This window comes from Dermacentor variabilis, chromosome 2, assembly GCF_050947875.1.
Source record: "Dermacentor variabilis isolate Ectoservices chromosome 2, ASM5094787v1, whole genome shotgun sequence".
NCBI lineage: Eukaryota > Metazoa > Arthropoda > Arachnida > Ixodida > Ixodidae > Dermacentor > Dermacentor variabilis.
Genome location: NC_134569.1, coordinates 51,892,169 through 51,918,142, shown reverse-complemented (window position 1 = coordinate 51,918,142; position 25,974 = coordinate 51,892,169).

Genomic DNA, 25,974 nt, shown 5'->3' with positions numbered 1-25,974 from the left:
TTCCAAGCGAACGAAACGTCGAAAGCACAGCGCATACGAAGCTACCGGCACTGCGCGCACTCTGCAAACATCGCGGATTGTTTTGAAGATGAGGCCACGTTGGGCACGTCGCAGAGTGCCTTCAAGACACACGAGCGCCGGCAACGCGTCCCTACGGCGTGCGCCAAAAGGCTGTTTCACATGGCGCGACTTAGGCGAAAAAGAAATCGCTCTGCCGCGCACGTTGCAGAGCGATTTTCGCCGTCAGCTTTCACGTGCGTTTGAGGCAGCGCGATTTCCAACACGCAGCGATGCGAAAGGTTGCCCCCTGCTCACGAAGTATATCCATGCCTGCATCGTTAAATAAAAGCAACATGAAAACTAGTCAAATATTCGGATTTTCCTATTACTATTCGATAATAGAATAAGTACACCATTTTTAACGTTTAAAACCGCTGAGACCTTGCGACAGCTTGCAGGTGTGGTGAGTGAGACGCTGCACAACACCGCAAGTACGAGCGTGCGGCTTGTGCGGCGTCGGTGGGGTTGTTACGTTTAGTACACTCTAGTTTCTTTGTTACTATGGCAGCCACAACTTTCTTCCTGGATGAGTATTTGCTTTTGCGGAAGAACAACCTACTATTGAGTGTGCATTTATAAGCAGCTGGCACAGTTTGTGGCGATGAAGAGGTTGACGACGGTGGCGATCAAGTGGGTACGTGCCTTATATGTTGAAGGCGGCGTCCTTCTCCCGACCTGGATAGCGTGCAGGTTATCCTTTTAAACGAATTGTGTAAGCGGAAGAAAAAAAAATGTTTATGAAGCTACTAAACCGCAGGCGCTGGTAGGGTACGCTCTATTAAAACGTAACTAAAACTGGCGCACGACGTTGCTCCACAGAGCATCCCAACGCGCGGTAAAACAGGAAAGCGTCTATTTTGACGGCGCTTTGTTTCGTCACACATTGCCCCTCCCACGTCGCACCGATCGCTGCGACTCAGCGACGGCGCGACCAACATGTTCGAGTCCAGTCGCGGAGGGCCCACGACGTCGCGGCGGTTGCTGAGCGACGGAATTCGCTGTGTCGCTGACTGAAAATCGCGCCATGTGAAACAGCTCTTTAGTCTATCACAGGTAACATGGTCGCTAATTTGACAATACGAAAGAGTTTGAAAAATTTTCAGAACAGCACTCCTAGCTCTTCCAAAAAGTTGTCAATCCAATCCGAAACGGTTGGTGTGTACCATTATATACGCACCCACCGCAGCGGTGCTGTGAAAAATAGCGTTGCGCTGCTAAGATCGAGGGGCGCGGTATCAAACCCCGGCCACAGCGGCGGAATTTTGGTGGGCGAAAAAATGCAACAACGCCCATGTACAGTGCATTGGGTGCATGTTAAAGAATCCTGGATCGTCAAAAGTATTCTGGAGTCCTCCACTACGGCGTGCCTCGTAATTACGTCATTGTTCTGCCACGTAAAAACTTCGGAATTTAATTTATAAGCACAATACTCGCACCACCACTCGCCTCTCTGGGTGATTGTAAGAAACCGTAACCCTGCGATAGCGTGTTCAAAAGTCGGTTAAAGTACCTTCAACCAGGACGGCGGCTTCAGCTTGACTTATGAGGGGGGATGGTGCTCTCGGTAGGGGCAGCAAAAATTACGTCCGCTGTTGGCGTTAACAGTATGCAAAGGCGCAGTGAGCAGTACATATGAAAGAGTGGCCGCCGTCTGTCAACAGAATGAACGCCTTTTTTTTTGTCGTCCTGACGCAGCACCAGTGGTAAAGTGAGGATGACTAATCTAGCGTTCTGAGAGAGTGCGTCTGTGATAGACGTTTTGTGATTTCACAAATCAGAACGAATGAAAACGTGGAAAAGTGAAAATAAAACATCAAAGAAAGAAAGAAAACATTCCAAAATATAAAGCGACGGCAGGAGGGGGGATCGTACGAGAAAATAAAAAAATAAAACGCAATAAGCACAGTAAATCAGCTAGCAGCCGTTCTTTGTTTTCCTTTTATTATTATTATTATTATTATTATTATTATTATTATTATTATTATTATTATTATTATTATTATTATTATTATTATTATTATTATTATTATTATTATTATTATTATTATTATTATTATTTAGAGAATTATTAATAACTACAATCATCCACTGCTACGTTTTCTTTCAGTGAAGAAAAAAGCTTGCGACATTAATACCGTGACATCACAAAATCACTCTAGCACTAGCGTGACACTGCACGATAAAGCTGTGCTCTCAAAAAGCGTCAACCAATACGGTATGAAAGCAAAAGAATAAAAAAGAAAGCAGTGAAGTTGGTTCAGGACACTCGTCAGACGCGTTGTCAAAGTTCGCATCCCGGCGCCATGAGAGTCCTCCCATGGGCATGTCGAAGACAGGCCGTGCTTCGGAGCAGTCTTCCACGAAAAAGGAACGCTGGGCAGCTTCCCTGATATACCACAAAGATAAATGACTTTGCCCGTTCCAGCGCAAGTTTCCTTTTGTCTTTCTAGTTTTTTCTTGACTGTCACTCAGCCTGAAATAGAGCGAGTGGAAAAAGTGCTTGTGTGATCTACTGCTCGATGGCCTTTTTGAATAAGTGGTGGGCATGCAGAAGCATACAAAAACACTGCTATATTTGGCTTGGCCCTTCTTCAAGCACACGTAGGCGTTTAAACAGAGGTCAATTTTTTTTTCTGGGTGAGGGGCTGAGCGAAGGGGAGGGGACGATCTCATTATATAAAAAAATGCGGGAAGGCTAGTAGCCTGCGCATTTCGTGTATTGCCTATCGCCAGTACTATATTATGAGGGTGTCGTCGTTTCCTGTGAGGATTTATATACCACCCGCCCACGTACACTGACACGCAAGTGCGAACGCATACGGACGCCTTCACGCATTCGCATACATACATACATACATACATACATACATACATACATACATACATACATACATACATACATACATACATACATACATACATACATACATACATACATACACACATACATACATACATACATACATACATACATACATACATACATACATAATATTTATCTCCATAGTGGAGTAACTGGGTGCAATTTAGCACTCACGCACACACCCACGGACGCATGCACGCAAGAACACCCTCCAAACACAGTGCTCTCCGTTGTGCTAGAAATATAGCTTAGTAGAACTTGCGGTCGGGCTAGTAGGTAACTCATCATATTGAAGTAATTAGGCGCAATTTAGCACTCCCTCATTCATACAAATAATCACGCACGAATTTACTCCCATATTCAAGCGCGCACGCAAAGGGAGGGATGGAGGGAAGGAGGGAGGGCGAACACTGACAAAAGCCTTTTCAAACGTCTAGCTGTGGAATCTCCCGTACAGAATATCGCAAGAGACTTGTTTAAACTCTAGGCACTTAAACAACTTCGTTGTAAACTATTCGTAACCATGGGATGTGATGAAGTCATATTTCAGGCATGACTCAAGGCCAATTACCATAATAGGTGAAGGCATGGATTCCGAGCACGGACAGCAGACTCACGTGACTCGACATGGTTGTGCCACACGCAGCTCTTCTAGTCCGCCGTCTGCATACATGGAATGCTAGTGTAGCGCAAACAAGACGGGGTCACAGGAAAAATCACACGAGCACATAGAAACAGACCTTTCTTGACCCCTGTTTGCGCCACTGTCCTGTTTGCGCTACTAGCGGAGGCATAGCCACCATCCCGTATTGAACCCTTTACTACTTACAAGGAGAAAAACTGATCATTTTTCTATTAGTGCATTCGTGTTTGGCCTCCTCTCTTTTCGGACGAGTTTTTCCTTCTAGATGCATCAGGGGTCATCGTGGGTTTCACATGACACGGCATAGGCGTTCTTATTTCGCATGGCTGTGGGGGAGAGCTTTGACCGAGCTGACCTTGCTGTACAAGAATTCCAGAGCTGCACACCTTATCCGCTACGTTGCCTTGTCTATGGCGCCCCACCGTATATGAAAGCGCGCTGCCGTTGGACGGTATCCGTGCTTGTGCTTAGGCGATCATTTAGATTCCACCCACGTAATACGCTTCAGCCTTCATGAAGGTAGAGGGAGAGATAGAGAGACAGAGGCGGAGTGTTGATGGAAACGCCTACTTAACTAGAATTTAGCTAATTGAGTAATGGCACGGACGCAGGCACACAATTTTCCGCTTGTACTACCTTCATGTGGGTAGGAAACTGTAGTGTTTTTATTCTAGCTAACATCTTAGCTTCGTGGCCTGGACTGTCACGGACATTATGAGCCACACTCACGGCAATAGCTCAAGGCAATGGTCTTAGATGTGGGAAGGCAAACGCGCTTTGTATTGCCTTGGTCATGGTATCTATTCTACACGTTTGCGTCTCTACTAAGCGTGCATTGAAAAAAAGAAAGCTTCAAGTCTTGTACTTGTCAAAGCTTATATCCATCACAAGGGACTGATGAAGTTTCGTTACTGTTCTGCGTGTACTAAACAGAGGATCGCACATTGTGAAAAGTAACATAAGCACGAAAATCTTCGAAGCACTTAAAAACAGTATGGGTAATACAAGCTTTGTTTTCGGTTTCGCGGCGGTTGCCAACAAGACAACCAGCGATTTTTTTTCTTTTAGTCTGTCATTCAGTGTTTTTGGCAGTTTAATCGAGTGTGTTTGTTTTTACGCTACAACGAGTGATGTTTTCCCTGCGATGGGTCCCTTTGAATGTGCCTACGACACGCAGGTCCTTTAACAGCTGGTTCGTTTTTTGTTTCTTTTTGAATTCCTGATCTTTTTTCGGCAACAGTTATCGTTTTTGGAAAGCTTGCCGTACAGCATGCATTCATTATTGGAAGCCCTATTTACATCGATGCTCTAAAGCTGTGGAGAGGCTATTCGTGCAGACTTTTTAATGACAGTTAGTGATCTTGTGACTGCTCCTTTGTCCCTGATAGTTCGCTGTCATTTTCGCACTAGTCAGTAGAGGTGTGGTTCCGAATTATAAAGAGATAAACATTCCTGCTGTAAGTATACGTATACGTCGGCATTTGCCTATTCTATGTTCGATTCGATATTCTACACGTTCTATTCGCATTCGGTTTGTATTAAAAAGGTAATATTCGCCCACCTCTGCTATTTCAGTGAAGGCTTGGAGGCCCTGATTCAGAAATTGCAGTAATGGGTTGCATCACTTGTATTTCATGAAGCATTGAAAGAATCTCCGGCGCTCGAGTGGCAAAGAACAACGGCCCTAATAATCATGCGCAACGCGTCTATTTCCGCCTCAATTTACCGTTATATTTCTCACGAGATGACCGTACCTTATATAACTTTTTGATCAACAATAAGATTGAATATTTGAATTTAGTACAGTTTCTTATTCTAACTGCTGAGAACATCTTAGCTAGCACTGGCATTACCTGGCACGTTGCCTATATTCTTCAGAGCCAAACTTAAAATCCTAGTGGCAAAATACCCTTTCAGGCCACTCCTTATTATGAACTGGCCCATTACCAACTTCAAAGACTAATTGATCAGATGGCGCGTGCACATGCTCACGCCAGCATCTTCATGCACAGGGACGAAGAGTCCATTTCTCCACTTCGTTCAGATAAAAGCGCGTTTTGTTTGCCGGAACGCAAGTACAGGTGGTTCACCGTCACTTTCGTCCTGGATGGCCACACGATATGGTGGCATGTGAGTTTTACTACATCTTCATTTTTCATTGTCGCTGGTGCCCCCAGTGGTACGTCTCACAATAGCATCAATATGCTCGAGAACCGGCGGCCAAATTACAGAAATATAAAAAAAGCTCGCAACACGCTGACATGCTGTGTCATCTGCATCTGGCTTCATGTTGCATCAGAAGACATTAGCTTACAACTTCACGTTTAGTTTCTTAACTTAGAATGAATACCATTGTCCATGAGTGCGCTCAAAAGGCCCGGTGAGGCTATAAAAAGGTTCTCTCGAAACGTTTTCGTGTTGTAAGGTAGGTTGAATATGGAGCCTGGCGAAATAGACGCTAGCTCTTTGTTAGCGAACGCGCTTAATCGTGTTTCATAGAACCGACCTTTGCGCGTACCGTCCTGCCATGTGAGAGCCCCACATCATTGTATCAATATGACTTCATTGTCAGATTATTGAACCAATTACTGCTCGCGAAGAGGTCGGTGACACCTTAGTTGCCAGCATTTCTAATTTAAGCCCGATAAACATATTAAAGCACTCCTATCACGAGAAGCCAACAAACAGAGACGCTCCAGGAGCGGTGCCTCCTCGATGGGGTGGATTGCCTTCGTATAGGACCGTCACCGGGAGCGCGCCACTTACGACAGCTGTGATCAAAAGGACGGTATCTTCCTTTAGAGACAATGAACTTCGGCTGTTGCTGAGTGACAAAGAGGGCGGATTTGTGATAGCTCCGTCTGCGGCCTTCAACAAAAAAGCCATTCAGGCTGTCAACAAGAACTTCATTCTGGCAAATGAGAAAGCTCAGAAGGTAAAACTCAAAGCCATTTCTTTGTTGGAAAATATAGGCCTCACCAAGATTGTGAAAGATGTAAAACAATGTAAGGTACTTGCTCTAGAGGTTTTTTTTTTTCACTGCAATAACGCACAAACCGGATATGCCTTTCCGTACAATAGTCAGTGAAAACAACTGTTGGCAGGTTTTGGTTAGCCGCTTTTTACAAAAACAGTTGAAGCATTTAACTATTGACGATCCTTATGGCATAAAGGATTCTTTCGATGTTGTTTCCTTTCTGGAAGGCAACCATTCAGTAGCCGACATTTTTTCTGTTGACGTCGAAGATCTTTATATTGAATACCGCATGATGAGCTATTTCGCAGTGTGATGACGTGCATCGAAGAAAGTGGCGAGGTAGATTTTTGCAATGCGACCGGGTTGTCTTCGGAAAGTTTCATGTCCCTTCTTGAATTTTATTTAAGTGCAACTTTCATCCGGTTCGAAAAGAACCTTTTTATCCAGAAAAATGGTGTGTGTATAGGTTCATGTGTAGCGCCCGCTCTTTGTAATATTTTTTATCGTTTGTCGACAGCGCTCTTAAGAGTGCCTTAAACAATGACTTGGTTCAAATTTTTAGATATGTTGACGATTTTCTTGTTGTGATAAAACAGACTAACAACAAAAGCTCTGTGACGGTAGCTGACATTTTAACTCTGTTCAATGACAATGGCAAAGCTTTGACTTTCACACATGAGCTATCTAGGGACGGTAAACTCCAGTTTTTAGATTTGCAGCTATTCTTACAAACAGGCCACGCCTGTTGGTTGTACTCACCACGTGCACGTAAGGAACTTTTACCTTAACGTCGGCGCACTCAAAGACTGTGAAACGCGCCATTGCTTCGATGTGTTTGGAATCTTCGTTAATGAAATCTTGTCATCACTCTGCGAACCTGAGTTTCATCGCATAGTTAAACAGGCTGCAGGCTGCTGGTTACCCAAGTGTGGTAGTGACGTCAGTCTCGGAGGTATTGCTTCAGAAACAGAAAGGGAAGCGGCACAAAAGTAACTGCATCACACAACAGAAGAGGCCTGAAGTTGTGCCATATTGCCACAGAATGGCTCCCAATCTAAAGAATGTCGCCACTAGATACCAAATTCCGGTACTGTTTTCCGCTCCTCAGAAACTGTCAATGTTGTGCAGCCGTATTTCTAAAACAAGTAAAAAACCAGATTGTGAAAAGACCCACGCGAAGTTTGTAGATTGCAGCGTCGGTGTGGTTTATAAGATTCCCTTGTCCTGTGGCAAAGTGTATGTAGGGCAGTCAGGCCGCTGTGTTAACGAGCGCCTCAGAGAACACGAGCGATCGATACCAACAGGCACAGGTTCCCATTTGGCTCAGCATTGTAAAATATGCAAGTGGAAACCCATTTTCCGTGACACCACGATTTTGAAAACGAGCCGTGACACCATCGCCCGAGAGTTATCGGAAGCATGTTTCATTCAGTCATTGGGGTCACAGTGCATTAGTGTGCCTTCCTTAACCTTGTACAGCGCTGAATTTGGTTTTTTTGGATTCTGTCGCATGAGTGTGCTCTTGGCATCGGATATTGGTGGCTCCACCACATTGTGCTCACTGCGCGTGTTCCTCAAGTTGCAGCTGTCTGTAAAGGAGTTACGCAATAAAATGATGTCAGTTGAGAATAGCGCCTTGTCCTGGTCGTCTTTCTTGTGTCTGTTCTTTTGCGGTAAACAAAGTATTCATGTAAACAAAGACGCCAAGGACAACATAGGGGAAATTACTTGTATATACTAATTCAATTAAAGAAATAATAAAGTAATGGCAATGAAAGTGGATGAAAAAACAACTTTCCGCAGATGGGGAATGATCCCACGTCTTTGTATTATGCGTAAGAGGCTCGGACGCGTAATGCGGAGACGTGGGATCGTTCCCCACTAGCGGCAAGTTCTTTCTTCATAAGCATCGCACGCATAATGCGAAGACGTGGGATCGTTCCCCACCTGCGGCAAGTTGCTTTTTCATCCACTATCACTGCCATTAATTTATCATGCTTTAAATTCAATTAGTAAGTACACGTAATTTCCCCTATGTTGTCTTTGGCGTCCTTGTTTGTTGGCTTCTCGTGACATGATTAACAAAAATCGGGCCCCACGGTTAACCCCCATTGCTTCTCGTTAAAGCACTGTTGTCATTTTCAACTCCAAACGTGCAAACTGTGGCAGTGCGACTGAATCTGACAACACGCCTATAAGAATTAATAGACGATCGCGACAACTAAATAGCTTACGTTCCACAAATCACGTTTTAGAACGCAGCTAGTAGGCGACCGTTCCTGCGGCGAGCGTCAGCGTCGGCGTAACCTAGGAAACGAGTGCAGCGAAGGATTAAAGAGCGAACGCGGAGGGCAGCGGGGGAACAAAGACGCGAGGAGGAAAGCGGAAAAGGAGGGTCTGGCGAAAGAGCGACAAGAAAAGCACAGTGCGGCAACGATGACTACGAGATGGCGCCAGAGTAGCGCGTGGGGTCTGGGAGGTGTGTCTGAGGCGGCGACTGTGAATCGCACCCACGCGTCACCCACGCGTTGCCTCTCGCGATCTCCATATTACCGAGGCAGTCGCGCCCCGCTTCGCTCCGTTTGCAATATGCCGCAAGAGACAGCTTGTGCAAGCTAGCTTACATATCGCGAAATGAAAACACGACTAGAGCTGCGCTCAAATTTCGCATTAGGGAGTATCGTAATCGTCGGTGAATGCTTTAATAATCTTATTTCTTGCTGGAAGCTACATTTTCCGTACATGGTTTAATGCAGGATGGTGTCATTACGGGGATGTCTGCGTAAATCATATTCCCCGAAGTTCTAATGTCACTCACGCCGCAATTAATGTATCTATAGGGTGAAAATGGACACCAGATGTACATCATGACTAGCGCGAAGTTTGGCCAGAGCCGGTAGACGTTGGCTTGTGAATTCGCAACTGCAGTAAATCTCATTGCGCCTGTTACTACCGAGTGGAACACGGTGGATCTGGTCGTGTAGGTGTTGCCCTTTCCCATTTTCTTCCTTAGAGCAGTGGAGGTTACATGAGATGTATAACCAAGCATTGTAGGAAAGTCACTCCGGAAAGGGCAGCATTCCTTAGAAACTATGACAGAAAATTCAGCATGACAGAGGCTAAACATACCCTTCAATGGTCGGACCCAGAGACTCGCAGGAGAAACCTGTGTTTCAAATTCTTTTATAGCAAATATCATTCCCATACTGGCATTAGCCGAGAAAAATCATGAAAGCACCTTCGTCTCTATCCCAAAGAAAGGATCACCCTTTGAAAGTCACGGAACTTACCTTGAAAGGTGATGTTTTGCGGTGCGGAAGAAGACTGCAGCACGTGCCTGCAACTTCTTCCGCCTGATGTTGTACTAATTACATCTGTTGATGCTTCTTATCGCGCTTTAAATGTATAAACACCCTTCTATTAACTGTTGAACTTTGAATGAAATACCCCTACTGCAATACCTTATCGGCGATGCAGCTACTGAATAAATAAGAATAAATAAAAATTTGGAAGTTTTACATTTTCCACACCAAAACGGCTTTACGTACTTAAAGGGCTCTTTGCACACCCAAAGCACCATGCCTTGTTTGTATTCTTTTTTGGACCCCTTATACTTGCTTCTCTTTACTTTATTGCATTCTTCTGCAATGCCGGCGATTTGCGTCCCGAAACTTTCGGTGCGCCAAATCTAAACCTCCCTATTCCCCGCAGGTGGGAAAACTTCCGTTCACAAATGTATAGTATAATTGTGCAGATGCAAATGTGGATAAGTATGGTACAATCACGTCCTGAATCGCCTGGTGAGAGAAAAGAAGGCATGTCAGGAAATAATGGAATATAGTACAGTATTTAACGGCTGCTGTGCTCATGGAATGCTGAGCGTTGCAGATATATGATGTTGGAGACACTTGCCTCATCGGTGGTCGTAATGAAAACAGCGAGCTGCGACCAGTGATTGGAACAAAGGCTCCATGTCGTGGCTACATCAATTGGCCGAAGGCAGTGAAGTGTATCTCAACATACCGCAGAGGGAGTGCCCAAGATACAGTGCATATGGAGCAATATTTTAAAACGGTGAATTTCTTTTTCTTTACAGCTAGACAACCAGATTTTCGGGTGACACCGCACTTGCTATGTACTGGTCATGATTATGGTTATGGTTACGTATACGGTAAGGTAGCGAATCACAGATTTACCCCCGTATTCACACATGCAACTTAAGTTAAAGCCCATGCTTGACTTGATCTAAGTGACACCTATCGTGAACGCGCCGAAGGAAACGCAGTGAGCGTCTTTGGGCACGTTAACGCCAGGCGTCATATGAATCAAATCAAGCATGGGCTTCAACTTAAGTTGCATTTCTGAATGCGTGGGTTAATGTTGTGCTTTTTACTCTGTGGTACTTACTCTACGATTTTCATCTCATTCACAGGGCTATCCGATACGTTTATTTCTCATCTGGCCCAGGGAATAAAAATGTGTGAAATAGGGTCTGAAAAACTTGATTGCCTCAGCGCAGCGGTAATGGTGCGCATGGATAACCGTTTGCACACACAGCGAAAGCATGCTCTGCTTATGGTGGTACCGCCTTTGTAATAACGGATCCTCAATCTTCTGCTATCCTTAGCTCATCATATTGTTACTACACTTATGCCGTATGGTCTCCGAGTCACATTGTAATTTTTGTCGTTGTTGTCATTGTGAAGGGAGAATGAGGGGGGTTAGCAAGAAACGGGTGGTTTATTGAAAGTTACATTCAGAAATAAATTTAAGATCTGCTACAGAATGAAGGCTGTTGAAAGGCCAAATAACATGTTAAAATTAGAAGAATAAAAACAATAGGAACCAACAATCATTTACTGAAAAATAGAAAAATAGAGAGAAAAGAGATACAAATTTAACAGGGCAAGCGGTTGTACTAAATAAAGAAATACGCCTGGAGTGTGGAATATAAAAACACTTGTCTACCGTACTTTCGGTTCCGGTTAAGGAAAACGAAGTGGTCAAAATTATTCCCGAACACTCCGCTAGGTTCTTTAATAGCGCTAAGCTGTGGCCCTATGTCCGTTGTCGACAATTGAACTGAATGGCATTCGGCTTCTCCGTGTGTACTGCAGGCGACTTTATCAACACTTATGTAACCCATGATAACTCAGTGCCCAAGTGGCTACTGAAGGAAGGATTTTAAAAAATATAGTTTATTTGAAGTAATCAGTACAGTACATTATACTTGATGAGCTGTTTTAGAGCAGGGAGTGGTGGCCTCCACTAAGTCCTTTGCATTCCGAATCGGATGGGCCGACGACGCCTCGTGCGATGACTGTGGTAGCGAGGAGACTCTGTAACACCTTCTCTGTGACTGTCCTCGCTAGAATTTACAGAGACGATCACTCGAACTCGCGATGGCGCGATTCGCCCAAACACCTCTAATAGAGGAACTTATATTAGAATGCCGGCATCACAAGGGGCCATCGCAGCGGAGGGCGACGAGGGCACTGTTGCACTTTTTAAGGGCGACGTAATTGGACAAGCGGCTGTACCCTGAACAGATGTTGATAGTGCTGCAAGTGCTACTGTGCTGTGTGGTGACGGCATGCGGTGACAGTATTTGACTGTGATTGCATGTCTATACTCCTTTCTTTCTTTAGCTCAAATTTGCTATCACTTTACCTCCCCCTCCCCTCTCTGCCAAGCGTAGGGTAGCAGACCGGATTTACCCATCTGGTTAACCTCCCTGTCCTTCCCCTTTCTTCCGTCTCTCTCTCTCTCTTCTAGAGAAGGGGTTCCGACAAAAAAAAGCCAGCTGGGACACCTGCTAAGCGAAAATACTCAAGTTCAGTGCATTATCAGCAGATCAGTGAAATGCACAATAAACTTCATACAATACTGAGCATGCAATGTTATAACCGTGATAGCGTACACAAAGAGTATGACAGCACAGGGAATGAGTGAACAACACGGGAAAAGCAAAAATAAAAAAAAATATATGTTGAAATAACTACTCAAATATGATGATTATTTTTTGCGAAAAGAGTAATACAAGTAAACACCCATAGTGTAGTTCAATCATTAAAAAAATTAGAGCATGGCGAAAGCTACAGTGTCTATAAGATCTTTTTTAGAAACGAGCAATGAGTTCCATATACATTCAGCTGAGAGGAAAACGGTTTGCTTTCTATAATTAGTGAAAACTCTTAGTAATAATAGTAGTAATAGTAATAACAAGAGTAGTAGCAGTAGTAGTAGTCTTATTAGTATGAAGTTGTATTCATAAGCAAACCTGCTTGTGTTGGAACTAGATAGGTTTGACTGTGTTATGGAGGGAGTGGAAATACCACTACTGCGAAAAACCACAAACGTAGTCTTCAGGGGCTAATTGGCACACAGTTATGACGCCAGAAAAAAATATTAGTGAGGTCGTCATAAAGATTTTCTGTAAAGTTATGCCGGAAACTGATTTATTGTTGCTGCGCCAGAAAGAGCGTCAGAAAAGTGCACTACTTGAGTTTTGCTTGTGAGGTAACTATACAGATAACAGCGATAGTAGACCAGAAATGCCAAAGGATTCAAGTTTCATTAGATGTGTACCACCTATAATGGTATTCAAAGCCTTGCTTAAGTCAATAAATCTAAACTGCTGCAAATCTGCGGGCCTCTGTTAATATTTTTTATGGTCGGCAAGTTCAATTACGACGACTTTAGTAGAGTAATTGGGCTTAAATTGAAACTAATATGGTGTTATCAAATGAAATTTATTACGATATTTCCACAGGCTTGTTACCAGAGGCTCTTCTGTTATTTATTAAATAAAGGATGAATGGTTATTGGTCAATAATAGGTAATAAATTGCGGGCACTTCTTATGTTCAGAAATAACCTTTCCTTCTATAAGTTGATCAGAAAGCCACCACTTCTATGTACAAGAATTGTAATATGGCATAGGAAGCCAGCAATACGATCAGTCATAAATTTATTTTATATACGGATGCAGAGAATCTAGATATGGACCAGTATTCATATGCACTACTATTTTGTGGCCTCTTTCAACTAAGCGATTATAATACTTTCGAATCTACGGCACCAGTTGCTCATCGGGGGTCGCCACGCATAGCTGTCTCAGAATACGTATGCTAACGCTCTTCACCCGCGCAACATATCCAACCAATGAAATAAGAGTTTATTAGCCTGATCAACAATGGAAGGTGAGTGACAAGTTCTTATTGACTGGAATAAATAATTGAAATCATCTGGATTAATTTTTAGGTGCACGGGATTACTCAAACTTGCGTCAGAAACTCACTAGATGACCGTTCGTGTATACCGCACCATTATAATCAGACAGCTGTAGCCGTGATTCGAACCCGTGAGACACTATGAGCACTTGCAGAAACGGGCTAATGTTGACAGTAGCAAAATCCAAAGCCACCGCACCACCATGACTGGTTTGTTCCTGCTTCCGGTGGAACACACCAGATGGTACCGTAGCCGTAAATATAGCCTAAATCACCGAGCGAATCGGCAGTGGAGAGTACGTTGCCCGTGTGTTTGCGGAGCGCCATTCTTCGCGATCAGTATTGGCAATCGCTGGGAAAAGCGTATGCCTTTCTTCCCATCGATAATGGGGTCCCCTTCTAAGCGCATTGCAAAACTGCTTCACTAGAGCGTACCTTGTATTTTCGGGTCCTTTTTAGCGCCATTCGCTTGTTACACAAGTTTCTTGTACCAAAACAACAGACGCAACACTGCTGTCCCTTCAACACGAACCTGCGCACAGATGCTACCAGTTGCACAAGCAGCCCTAAAAAACCGCAGATCCTGCGCTGCTTCCGGACATTATTTATTAAGGACGGTGGAATAAATGCTTTTTGAGAAACCATTCTAGCTTGCGATACCTCAACTCTTACCTCTGAGAGGAAGAAGCCCAAACAAGGATTGCCTAACGGAGGCTGAGGCGGTTTTGAGCCGCAGTTTTAATAAAACTCGGGAACTGCTATGTCTATTGTAGTCAATGGTCTGACGAAAAATCGTATGGTGAGCGAAGCTTATAGAATACAAATAAAAAATTGTAAATGTTTCGTAAGGTGCGTGGGACTTGATCTACAATACCCATTGTCTAGAACGTTCAGCTTTGTCTGAAGTCGCATCTCGCTAGTGCCACCCCCATTTCTTTCTGGTCGATTTCACTAAATTCCGTATACACGGATTGCTTTATGGCCTTTTTTTTGTTTTGTTTTGAAAGAACATGATACGTGCGCTTTCCTTTTTCACGGAGAACCGAGAAGAATACGCTGAGTGCACAAAAGGGTTCAAAGGTGGGAAACTAGTATGCGTCCCACCGTGTTAAAGAGGTGTAGGAAGCGATTTGAGAAAGTTTCAGACGCTGAACTGGCTATCGAGCAAGTTTTCCACTGTTGGAATGAAAGCTTTTCTAAGTAAGATTGAAATTATTTTAGTTTCCCTTCGAAGCGGTGATATGGATATTTTCTGATATTTACAAACTGTATGTGGTGTCCATCATGGTAACCTTTATTCTAGCAAGCGAACTCGCGGATGGGAATAATATTCAGCGCAGAAAGCGGTGAAGATTACTAGCAAGTTATGCATCAGTGTTCATGGCAGAGAATAAAACTACGGTCCACCGAGTTCAAGCCCTGAAAGAGGTAACGTTTATGAAAAATACTCGTCAATGAAACTGTGCACACCATAGAATAACAATATGAAGGCTTTAGAAAAACGAAATTCTGGGGTTTTACGTCATAACCCCGATATGAGTAGGAACGCTTTCCTTGACCCGCAATGAATCGGAAGATACTGAGCATCTATTTTTAAATTCTTAATGGAGTATTCTCACGCGTTTCATGCTGTTTCCCTCCTGTATTTTCACGATGGTTTGGCATATTGTATTCGCGCTGCCTTTCTTTCGTTTTTTTTTTGCCACGGCTTTTTTCATCAGTGCGTCTGGAATATAGAAGCTATTGGCTTGTCGCAGGCATCTGCCAGTCACGTCTCTACCGCCGTTGCTGGGGCCATTACGGTTGAGGGAAAAGAAAAAAAAAGGGGGGGGGGGGGATGAGATTTCTCTCAACGAGTCAGGAGAAACCCGCAGTCAAGAACGCTTCCTTGAACGCGGCAAGATTCTTGAAGTTGTGGGATGCATGTTTGGGAAACTCTCAGTGCAATCGTCTGCCATAAGAAGATCAGCACCGATGAGGAGGAGGAATAAACTTTTATTTTAGAAACAGTATTCCGGGGCAAGCCCCGGTTCTACTCTCGGTGGGAGGTCTCCTCATTCCAGGAACCCTGAACCCTCTGGCCTTCGCTGCTTACTTGGCCCTGGCGACGAGACGTCGTTGTTCTTCCAGGTCCTCGGAGACGAGCTTGGCTTCCCACGTTTCTATGAGGTCTTCGCGTTCTCTGGCGTTGCAACAGACCGATGAAGCAAAATAATATTAGAGCCACGGCCTACACTCATACAACCGCTTTGGTTGCTTAACCTATGGCGCACAACCTAGCGACAAAAAAGAAAGAAAGAAAGAAAGAAAGAAGGAAAGAAAGGAACAACGCAGACAAAATTAAACCATCAGCTGTCCGCGTCGGACGCTCACGGTTATTACTGGAAATTAAATATGAGAGTGCTGTGCACAAACCAATATCTTTTTTTTAATCAAACTAGCAACATCCTTCAATTAGCATATCGTCCCCAAAGTGCAAACAGAAATGACGACGTCACCGCACGGCAGAACGCCGCCCTTTCATTGGTCTCACTCGCGCCGCGACGTTTCACTCTTTTTCGGAGTGACGTGACCCAGACGTAACGGCCAGAAAGAACCGGTTCCAAAGCGAACCGTTACAGAATACGGCCTCAGCATTCACTTCATGCGGCGGCCGCAGAAGTCAATAGGTAAGCGCGCTAACGACAAACGTATTTTGTTCGTGTGTTCTCAGCTTGGCCCACTTACGTACTCGCATGTCACCTTGTGGCCATTGAGCGTCATGTGTTCTTTTCTTGCCATCATGTTATGATGGCAAGAAAACTCAGACGTTTAATGTGCCCCTACATGGAGTGGACTTCCGTATCTGGAGCCAGTGTAAATAATGTAAAATAAACCCTTTTTCCTTCATTCCTACTGTCGGACGTACTCGTCAATGGGCTTGGCGGTCTGGTGCCTCCTTTGCACAGACTCTAACAAAGGGAGCGAGGCGAAAGAGAATTTGCTGTTTTCACGTGCGGGTAAACTAAGACTACGGAAGGGGACAAGTGAAAGGCGGCTGTCATGAAGTCACTAGCCGTATCGCTTAGAATATGAAAAGTAAGTAGGATACAACCAGAACGAATTATAGCGTGGAAAACAAGAAGTAATCGCAGAACTCTAGAATGAAACAGAAAAATACAAAAATTACAGCGGTTCCAAGTGCATAATTGTTGAATAACGGAAGCTCAATTAGACGATTTGGGTAGCAGAAAAATTTGTTTAACGAGTGACAGACTTTGTGCGTTCAGCAAGAAAAATAAGAAAAGGTATACTCGGTGAGCACTAGCCTATATTGCAATGTCTCATTCAATGTCTTATTATGTCTTATTACAATGTCTCACAAAGCCTTATTACCCTGCATACATTGTACAAAGTTATATCTATAGGCTTACCATTTCTTAATGTGCAAATTTCAAAAGTCACCTGTGGCACCTAGTGTAACCTGGCCCTTGTGTCTCTGTACGTAATTCAAAAACCTCAACGTGATCACCTCGCTGATCACGAAAATAATTCATAGCCATTCGTTTTTCACTCGTTGCGGAGTATTACATGAGGCAGAGAAAATATACCAGCACAACGTTTTCACCACTTTAAGCAAGGAAAGAAACGGCAAGAAGGGTCCACATTGAGAAAGAACAATAAGATGAACAACAACAACAACAACAACAACAACAACAACAACAACATCATTATCATCATCGCCACCACAAACAACAAGAGTGGAACTTGGGATATATAAATTCATACAGGGTGTCTCAGATAACGTTAGCCAAGTTCATAAAAATAATATATAGAATATACGAAGACACAACCAATGGAAAATGAGCGAAATATGAACAGCCGCATGACTACGCGTCCGTGCGCCGTGACACCAGTGGTCCCACGCATTACTCGGAAGAAACAACTCTGCTCAACGACTTTGTTCTCCTCCTCAATGCCGCTGCGCACTGCATTGGCTTCGCGCTTCGCGGGGAAAAAGACAGCTCAATTTTCGCGGCGACCAACGCCAATACGGATGCCTCGCCACTTTCACGGAGCAGCCGAGCCAGGTGTTGAGCAGAGTTAATTTTTCCCCGTAATGCCTGGCACCGCCGGCTATTTGGGCGCGCGCCTGCATATAGTGTGGCGTTTTTTTTTTCTTCATATTTCGCGTGTTTTCTAGAATGCGGGAAAACTAATCACGCGAGACATAGCGCAGAGAGAACAAGTGAGTCGGGTTTTTTAAAACCCAGTTATTACTTTTCCAACAAACTTCGCGCCCTTAATTAAGTAGTTAACAAGTTAGTTAATTAATCTAATCGAATTATCGATAGTTCGACCACGAAAAAAATATCAACCTGATGCGGTACGTGACTGCTGGCAGAATACCGCTCTTTGCGTCCTCGTATATTATTGTGTATGTTATCTTGAAGAGCTTGGCAAACGTTAGCTGGGACACACGTACTGCACATATAATATTTTCAACAAGCTTGGTCTTTGGCACAGGCTTGCTATAAAAATTTTACGACGGTGTTTTTTACTGACCCATGCCTATGAAGAAGTTCGCGCACAACCCCTTTTTTATTTTATTTTAAATGTAGAATTACGGGAAGCAAGGCTACGTTAGAAACGGCTATGACAAAATCCCTAATTTGTTAATTAAGCGACAGTAATGAAGGAAACGCAAGTAGAAAACATCAACAAGGACTATGTATAGACGAACACTCGCCCAAAGAAGAGTGTCTTTACGAACAAATGCAGCGAAAGCACAGTCCAGTACATTAGGACTGTCACTCATCACAAACGAGTGAAAGAGTCCACTAAAGTATTTTCCTGTACATATAGCAACAACACGGCCGCGACACCGGCTCGTTAGAAAACAAGTGCAATGTATGGAAGACAAAGCTCGCAATGCCACTCAGTGGATAAGATCAGGGTCCTCTAAAAATTGCGAAGGAAATTCACGGCACACCCCTGCTTACTATACCATGACCATGGTCGAAGCACTTTGTTCAATAGGACAGAACTTTTCTCAAGGATGTTGAACCAGTCGCGCCGATGAAACCTCTGTTAGTCATATTGAGGAGATTCTATGATAATATGCTCCACTTAAATGTTCATGTTATCACAGAAACTACAATATGTGGGCACTCTTTCGACGAAACAGCACAAGCGAGGTGAATAGCTGTGGTTAAGCGTAGACGATGGAGGCGTCTGTCGAACTTGAGGTCAATCTTTCGGTTCGGTTGAAACCGACGAAATGAATCAACTGTGTTCAATAGTGCTCGTTCATACATAGAACCACTTTTCTAGCTCATTCCCGAAGGGTACCGGGGTCTTCAAGAAGCTATGCAATAAAACATGGAGAAATGGAAGCGTAGGGGAGGCCCCCGCTCACCCGCATCAGTTGAAGAGTGTGTGACGAAATTCACGTCGTGTTTTTGCTAATGAGCACCGGGACTGATGTCCAAAATATCAACGTAGCCATAGCAATCGTGCTTCTGAAGCTCTCGCTGATGCTCTAGGCGTCTGAAAAGTGTGAGAAGATTTTTCTCGCAGCACATTCTGTTCGCGAGACAAGATGACTTCGGAGTGTTGTGTGAAGCTTGAAAGTTGTGTTTCGGACCTGTGAGTGCAAGTGTCTGCCAGCAACAGACACGCTCAGGTAATCACGACGCGGGACTTTGTCTTCTTCTTCAACGTGACACGGAAAAGCACAGGGGTGCATCTGCTTGACTGAAACTGTTACAGAAGTTTCGTAGGCTTTGTTCTGACACGCGTCAGCAGCAGACACTTCCGGCGGTTTGTAGCAATGCAAATTCAAAGCAAACGCTTATCTGCCCCGGCGAGCTGATTGGAGGTGCAAAGGCTGATTGCACACCAACATGGCTACACTTCCGGCATCAAAAACGTGACGTCAGGGTCTCTCCTGTTTTGTTCCTTTCTTCCATGTGCTAGAAGACAATAACGTTCATCGGAGAACACCGCCCCCATGATGGAGAGAATATTTCTTTTATGCAGGTTATTTATTCGAGCAAGCAAGAACATCTTAATGCTACAAGAAAGTATTTATTTATTTATTTATTGTTTGTTTGTTTGTTTGTTTGTTTGTTTATTTATTTATTTACAATACCCTCAAGGCCAATTGGGCGTTATAGAAATCGCCGTGGTTGCTCAGTGGCTATGGTGTTGGGCTGCTGAGCACAAGGTCGCGGGATCGAATCCCGGCCACGGCGGCCGCATTTCGATGGGGGCGAAAACGCGCGTGTACTTAGATTTAGCTGCACGTTAATGAACCCCAGGTGGTCCTTCACTACGGCGTGCCTCATAATGAGGAAGTTGTCTTGGCACGTAAAACCCCATAATTAGTTTTTTTTTTGCGTTATAGAGGGGATGGGTAGAATGTACAAAAAGAAAAATATCAGTAACAACCTAGCAATAACACAAAAAAAAATTCCTAAAAAATGTTACAGACTTAGCGCGCGACAAGTACACTGAAATAAAACAAAGGAAAAACAGCAAATGCCAAACAATAGTATTAGTGAAGATATTATTACTCAACTAGTGTGAAGTATGTAGTCACTAATGGCAGCCTTGAAAACCATTATTTCTTCTATGCATGTGATTGACGAGGGAAGGTGGTTCCACTCGGTAACTGTCTTGGGCAAGAAAGAGTAAAACAAAATGCATTCGTTCGACTAAAGAGAACGAAGACTTTTTGCGAGTGATCGATTCTCGAAAACATATCAGCTGGTTCTTTCAAAAGTTGTTGCTTTAACGGTTTGTTCTGAACGGAAATTTTCCGGAAGGAACAGAGGCGGAGTATTTTTTGTCTAGTTCGTAAATTGTCAAGGCCTAGGCTTTACTTTATTAAAGAAATACTAGTTCCGCGTGAATAATTAGAAACGATAAAACGAGCTGATCGGTTTTGCACTGATTCGATGCTATCAATTAGTGTTCGTTGTCCAGGATCCCATACTGATCATGCACACTCTAGATTCGGTCTAATGAGTGTTTTGTACAGAAGCAGTTTTTTAAATGTTTTGGGGCCTGTGCAAAATTCCAGCTTATGTAGCCTAGCATTTTATTCGCGTTACTGGTGATATTGGAGATATGTGCAAGCCAGGAGACGTTATTAGCCACGTGGGCATCGAGATACTTATACGAGGGAGCTGTTTCAAGACGAACTTCGTTATGTTGTGCTGGAAAGTGTTGGATGCGTTATACTGGTGAGAAACAGCCATTACTTTGCATTTGGTTAGATTAAGGATCAATTGCCACTTGGAACACCAGTTGCAGGTCATATCCAGGCCAGTCTGCAGAACGAGAGTCCTGTGAATTTCTTGTTAACCTCCCTGCCTTTCCTTCACCACTTCTTCCTTCCTTCCTTCCTTCCTTCCTTCCTTCCTTCCTTCCTTCCTTCCTTCCTTCCTTCCTTCCTTATTTCACGGTAAAGGACGCAGTCGTGTGCGAAGAGTTTAACTGAAGAGTTAAGTGGAAAAGAAACCTGCTATGAGTAAGTACTTAAGGGGAGGAAACGAAATTCCGAAAGAAACAATTTATGATAACTCCAAGGCAAGCTCATAACTTTTCGAAGCGAGATCAAGATGCCTTAGAACACGCGCAATAAAGCGAGATGCAACAAGAAAGAAGAAGCATGTGCTTGCGGCGGAAAGCTCGGGAAATGATAGAGCATCGTTTATTAGAATGTGAAGATATCTGTCCAGCAGTCGAGTCAGGCACCTCTGGCCTCCTTGAAGTCCTTGGGGAGCAGGAGAAAAATAAACATTTATGCCATAAAGTTTAGCAAGAGGCGATTGGAAGGTTGGTGCAAGAAAATTAGGCAAACGACAAAGAACGGAGGCGTACAAAAACAGTGTTCCCAGTAGGAGTTCAGAAATTTTGATGATGGGAATTCTTCGTGGTATTTTTTCCCTTTCCTGTCTTCTTTTTTTAAACATACGTAGGACATTAGGCAATAAAATAACAAGAGCTTAGCGGCGCAGCCCACCGCTCCGTTCCAAAATGAACGCTCATATCACCCATCCACCATCCATCTCGGGACCAAATGCCGTCTGCGGCGGCCTCATATCGATGGGGAGCAAATGGAAAAACTCCCGTGTGCCGTGAATTCAGGGCACATTAGGGACCTGGTGGTCCAAATTAATCCGGAGTCCAACGCTACGGCGTGCATCGTAATCAACTCTTGGTTTTAGCATGTAAGACCCTATAATTCATTCATTCATTCATTCATTCATTCATTTATTTATTCATTCATTCATTCATTATTGCACGCGATAAAGGAACATTGTGCGCTGCCTCCCAGTTTTCCTCCCTTGCGCGCACGAGATTGAAGCACCATCGTGGGTCAACCGCGCACGCTTCCACTCGCACATAGAGCATACGGAGCACGGCGTAGATGCTATCGCACTTGGACTTTATACGGAGCATCACGGTGACGGCGACGACGGAAATGTGCTTGGAATACTCATATAATTCGCATATAATCGCAAAAAAAGACCGACTCCCAGCTCACTGCTGCCGTGCGAGGCCCCAACAAAGTGGTAGCGAGCAGCCGAGAAAATGCACGGAAGTGGTGAAAGAAAGAAAGAAAGAAAGAAACAAAGAAAGAAAGAAAGAAACAAAGAAAGAAAGAAAGAAAGAAAGAAAGAAAGAAAGAAAGAAAGAAAGAAAGAAAGAAAGAAAGAGGAAATATAAGCGAGCAGCGCCATCAGGGCGGCATCTTACTCGGCTAGCGAGCTGCCGACAAGTAAATAGCGAGTGCAAGCGACGCTGGCGACGCTACCCCGTGGTCATTTTCCTGGTATATTCTAAAGTCAAGGTTTCGAGATATCCGAAGTGCGCCACAAAAACTTTGCCGGAAAAAATTTTCCACTTGACCGATTTTTCGACAAATTAAAGTTGTTTTAACAAAAGTTTCCTGTACGTAACGGAAATGGCGTTTTACAACCGACTGATAGTCGTCACGATAATTTTGAGGTTGCTAAAGATTCAAGAAACACAGACACATGCACACAGAGACGCGTACCACTCGCACACACTTAGAGAGGCAGACACGTACACACGCACATACGCACGATGTTTTCCTACACAGGATCTGACATTTCAACGCCGACGTTGTCTTCGTTGCTTTAAGAGGCGCCTGAAATTTTCGGTGCCAGCCAGCATTCTGTCGTCCTTCGCCACGTACCTGCATTCCTTCGCTGAACTAGCTGTCACGATGTCCCTCCTTCAGCAAATTATCTCTGCTCAACATGCACGGCCCGCCCTCCATTTCAGGCAGCTGCGCTGTTTACCTCCTGTCGTTGCAATTCCGAACGCGTTCCAAGGACGACTAGACACGAGTCGTGATGTTCAGATAATACCGTTCATCGCATTAGCCATCCCAGCACCAAATGCTTGCTGAACGATGCCAGTGCGTTCAAGTAAACATTATAATGAGCGGCTACGATAATTATTAACTTGGATATCTATGCTTTTTACTCTCTTCGTACTCGCTGATGTCTCAATTATCCTATCATGACTCAGCCGACAAGTGACCGTCGCGCAGGAATTCCCTAGTCCTTCGGCAGAGAGAGAGAGAGAGAGAAAACAAGGATAGGAAAGGCAGGAAGGTCAACCAGAACAGCATCCGGTTTGCTACCCTACACTGGGGGTGGGGGAAAGGGGAATAGAAAGAGGAAGAAAGGGAGAGAGTAAGCACTGAGTACGTGTGGGAGGGACACCATACACAAGCACATTATAAACGGTCTCGGCAGTCTTGTTTATTATATACCCCGGTGTTTCTTTTTTTAACGTTAGCAGAAAAAAAAAACGCTTTTGGCATATAGCCAAAATATACTCTTTCAATTGAATTACTCGTAGACGTGGGCATTGCTTCCGCTAAAATGAAATTGCGTAATTGAATAACTAATGATATTTTCCAAACCAACTTTTTCATTAGTTAGTTTCGCGCACATATTGCAACATGCGATTTCAAGCCAGCGATTTCTCCAGGCACATCACCTTAGAAAGAATTTTGAATAGCAGCGGTTTTGAAACAAGCGCTGTCATATGCATTGCTATTACACTTACATTGTAAGCGAAATTCGTTTATATGAACTGAAGCTGAAAAATTGCCGGAACACCAGTGCGTTTCGTCTCAAAACTTGGGAACACATATCTTAAAACTGGTGTTACACTCAGAATTTGTGCCAAGTGGATATGACTTTCCAAGTCACCGGCTACTGTTCCTAAATTGCATTATGTGCCGTAAAGTGATTAGACTAAAATTTAGGTCGCGAAATGCTTTAATTAGTCAAACATTTATTTTTATTTCGCGTGCAAATAATGTCCGCGTCTCAGAGTAATCAAACACAACAAACACAAGCTGCAGAATGTGCTGCGTACCATTGAAGGTTCGTAAGAATTTCGCTGACAAAAAAAATGAAAAAGAAAGAAAAAGAAACACTCCGTATATAAGAGAATATAAGAAGGCAGTGGCGCTTAGAGGTGACGTAACCCCATCACGCAATCAATAAAACCAAGTCCCGATGACTCAGCATAATACTTCAAGTCGTACTCTCTTCCGCGGCGGCCGCATTTCTATTTGGGCTGAATGCGAATGCCATTGTGCAGCGAGCTCGTTAAAGAACCCCGGCGGTTAAAATTAATCGGGAGTTTTGCTCTACAGTTGAAGTCAGTTTTCTCTGTTCGCAAGCCTATCAATAACTGTAAGAAAGAAAGCGGTGAAATTTGGCATCTATTCGAAAATAATAAAAATGCAGCAACAAACAATTAGGTCCCTGTGTCTCGGGAAGGCTAAACCCCATTAATATGTATCTTATTTAGGTACATAATACCCAGCCTGATTGTCACAACCCCTCACGTGACTGTCAATACAGGGATTATCATTATTGCTCGATATGAAATCACATATTCACGATGGGCGGCAAAGGGGGCAATAATGAGGCAACTGGCTGGCAAATGAGACTGAGAGGGGCTCTAAACCTACCTATTTAGGCACAAGGGAATAGAAACAAAAATTGAAGATGGGAAGAAAGCAAGTGAAGAGGAAAGAAAGAAGACAGGCCACCACGTATTAAGTAATACAACGACAAAGAATAGAGTGCGCCAGTGGAAACACAACCGGCACGTAGAAACAGAAAACACGCCGAAATACACACGCACGTCGCACTTAATACACAATGACGTAAGAATATTTAAAACGAATATATTGAAAACATTTTGGCCCGCGGAAAGAAAGAAGTAGTTTACAAGCGGGAAGCCATGTTGATTTCTTGTAGGAAAGTAAGCACGGCGGGTTGGGCCTTGTCGCGTCTAGATGCACAAGCACTCGGATAGAGGCGATGATGGAGGGTCGCCACTGCAGGCCAAGTAGACTATAGTCCCTTAGCGGCAGCATCCTCTCTGCAAAGAAGGCAGGACACTGCAATCTAAGGTGCTCAAGCGTATCCCAGGGACCAGAAGACGCACACCACAGACTTCCCGCACGTCCTTGTCGATGTATAAAGGCTCACACACCAAGACAGAGCCAACCCTTAACTGAGTATAATAGGCTAGCACAGTGAGGCAAGCCTCGAAACGAACACGGTTCAATTGCAACGGACTGGTCTGAGTGCTGCTTGAAAAGGTCTCGACAAATCAACAGACGAGTGGCGTGAAGTCTATACAAAATTTCTGGGCAGCCAAAAAACGTGAGCACAAGTGGGAAGAGAGTCGGCCAACCTCTACATTTCCGGCGGCACCCACGTGCGAAAATATCCACTGGCCAACGAAGGTTACCCCACAAAATGTAACTTTGCTGGCACATTCAATGATGCTGTGCAAAGTTTCGCCATGAACGTTAGTTTTCTGTAGTCCGCTAAGGGCAGCACGGGAAATCTGTAAGGATGACAACCTTTTATGTAGAACTCCCCTTCGTCGTACATGAGAGTAACATCAATCGCTGCCACCTCCGCAGTCGTTGATGAGGCTGGATAGGGTATACGAAACACACGTCGGATGTAAATCGAAGCGACAAAGCAAGCTGCAGAAGCGCCTTGGCCGTCGCTGTGCACAGAGGCTCCCCCAAAATACTTCAAATATTGTCCTTTCTTTTCGGAGCAAGTATGACTCGACCAATTGAAATAGCGCGACGCCAGCAGTTCAGACTTCTGGTCGGAACTGCTGGAAATTTC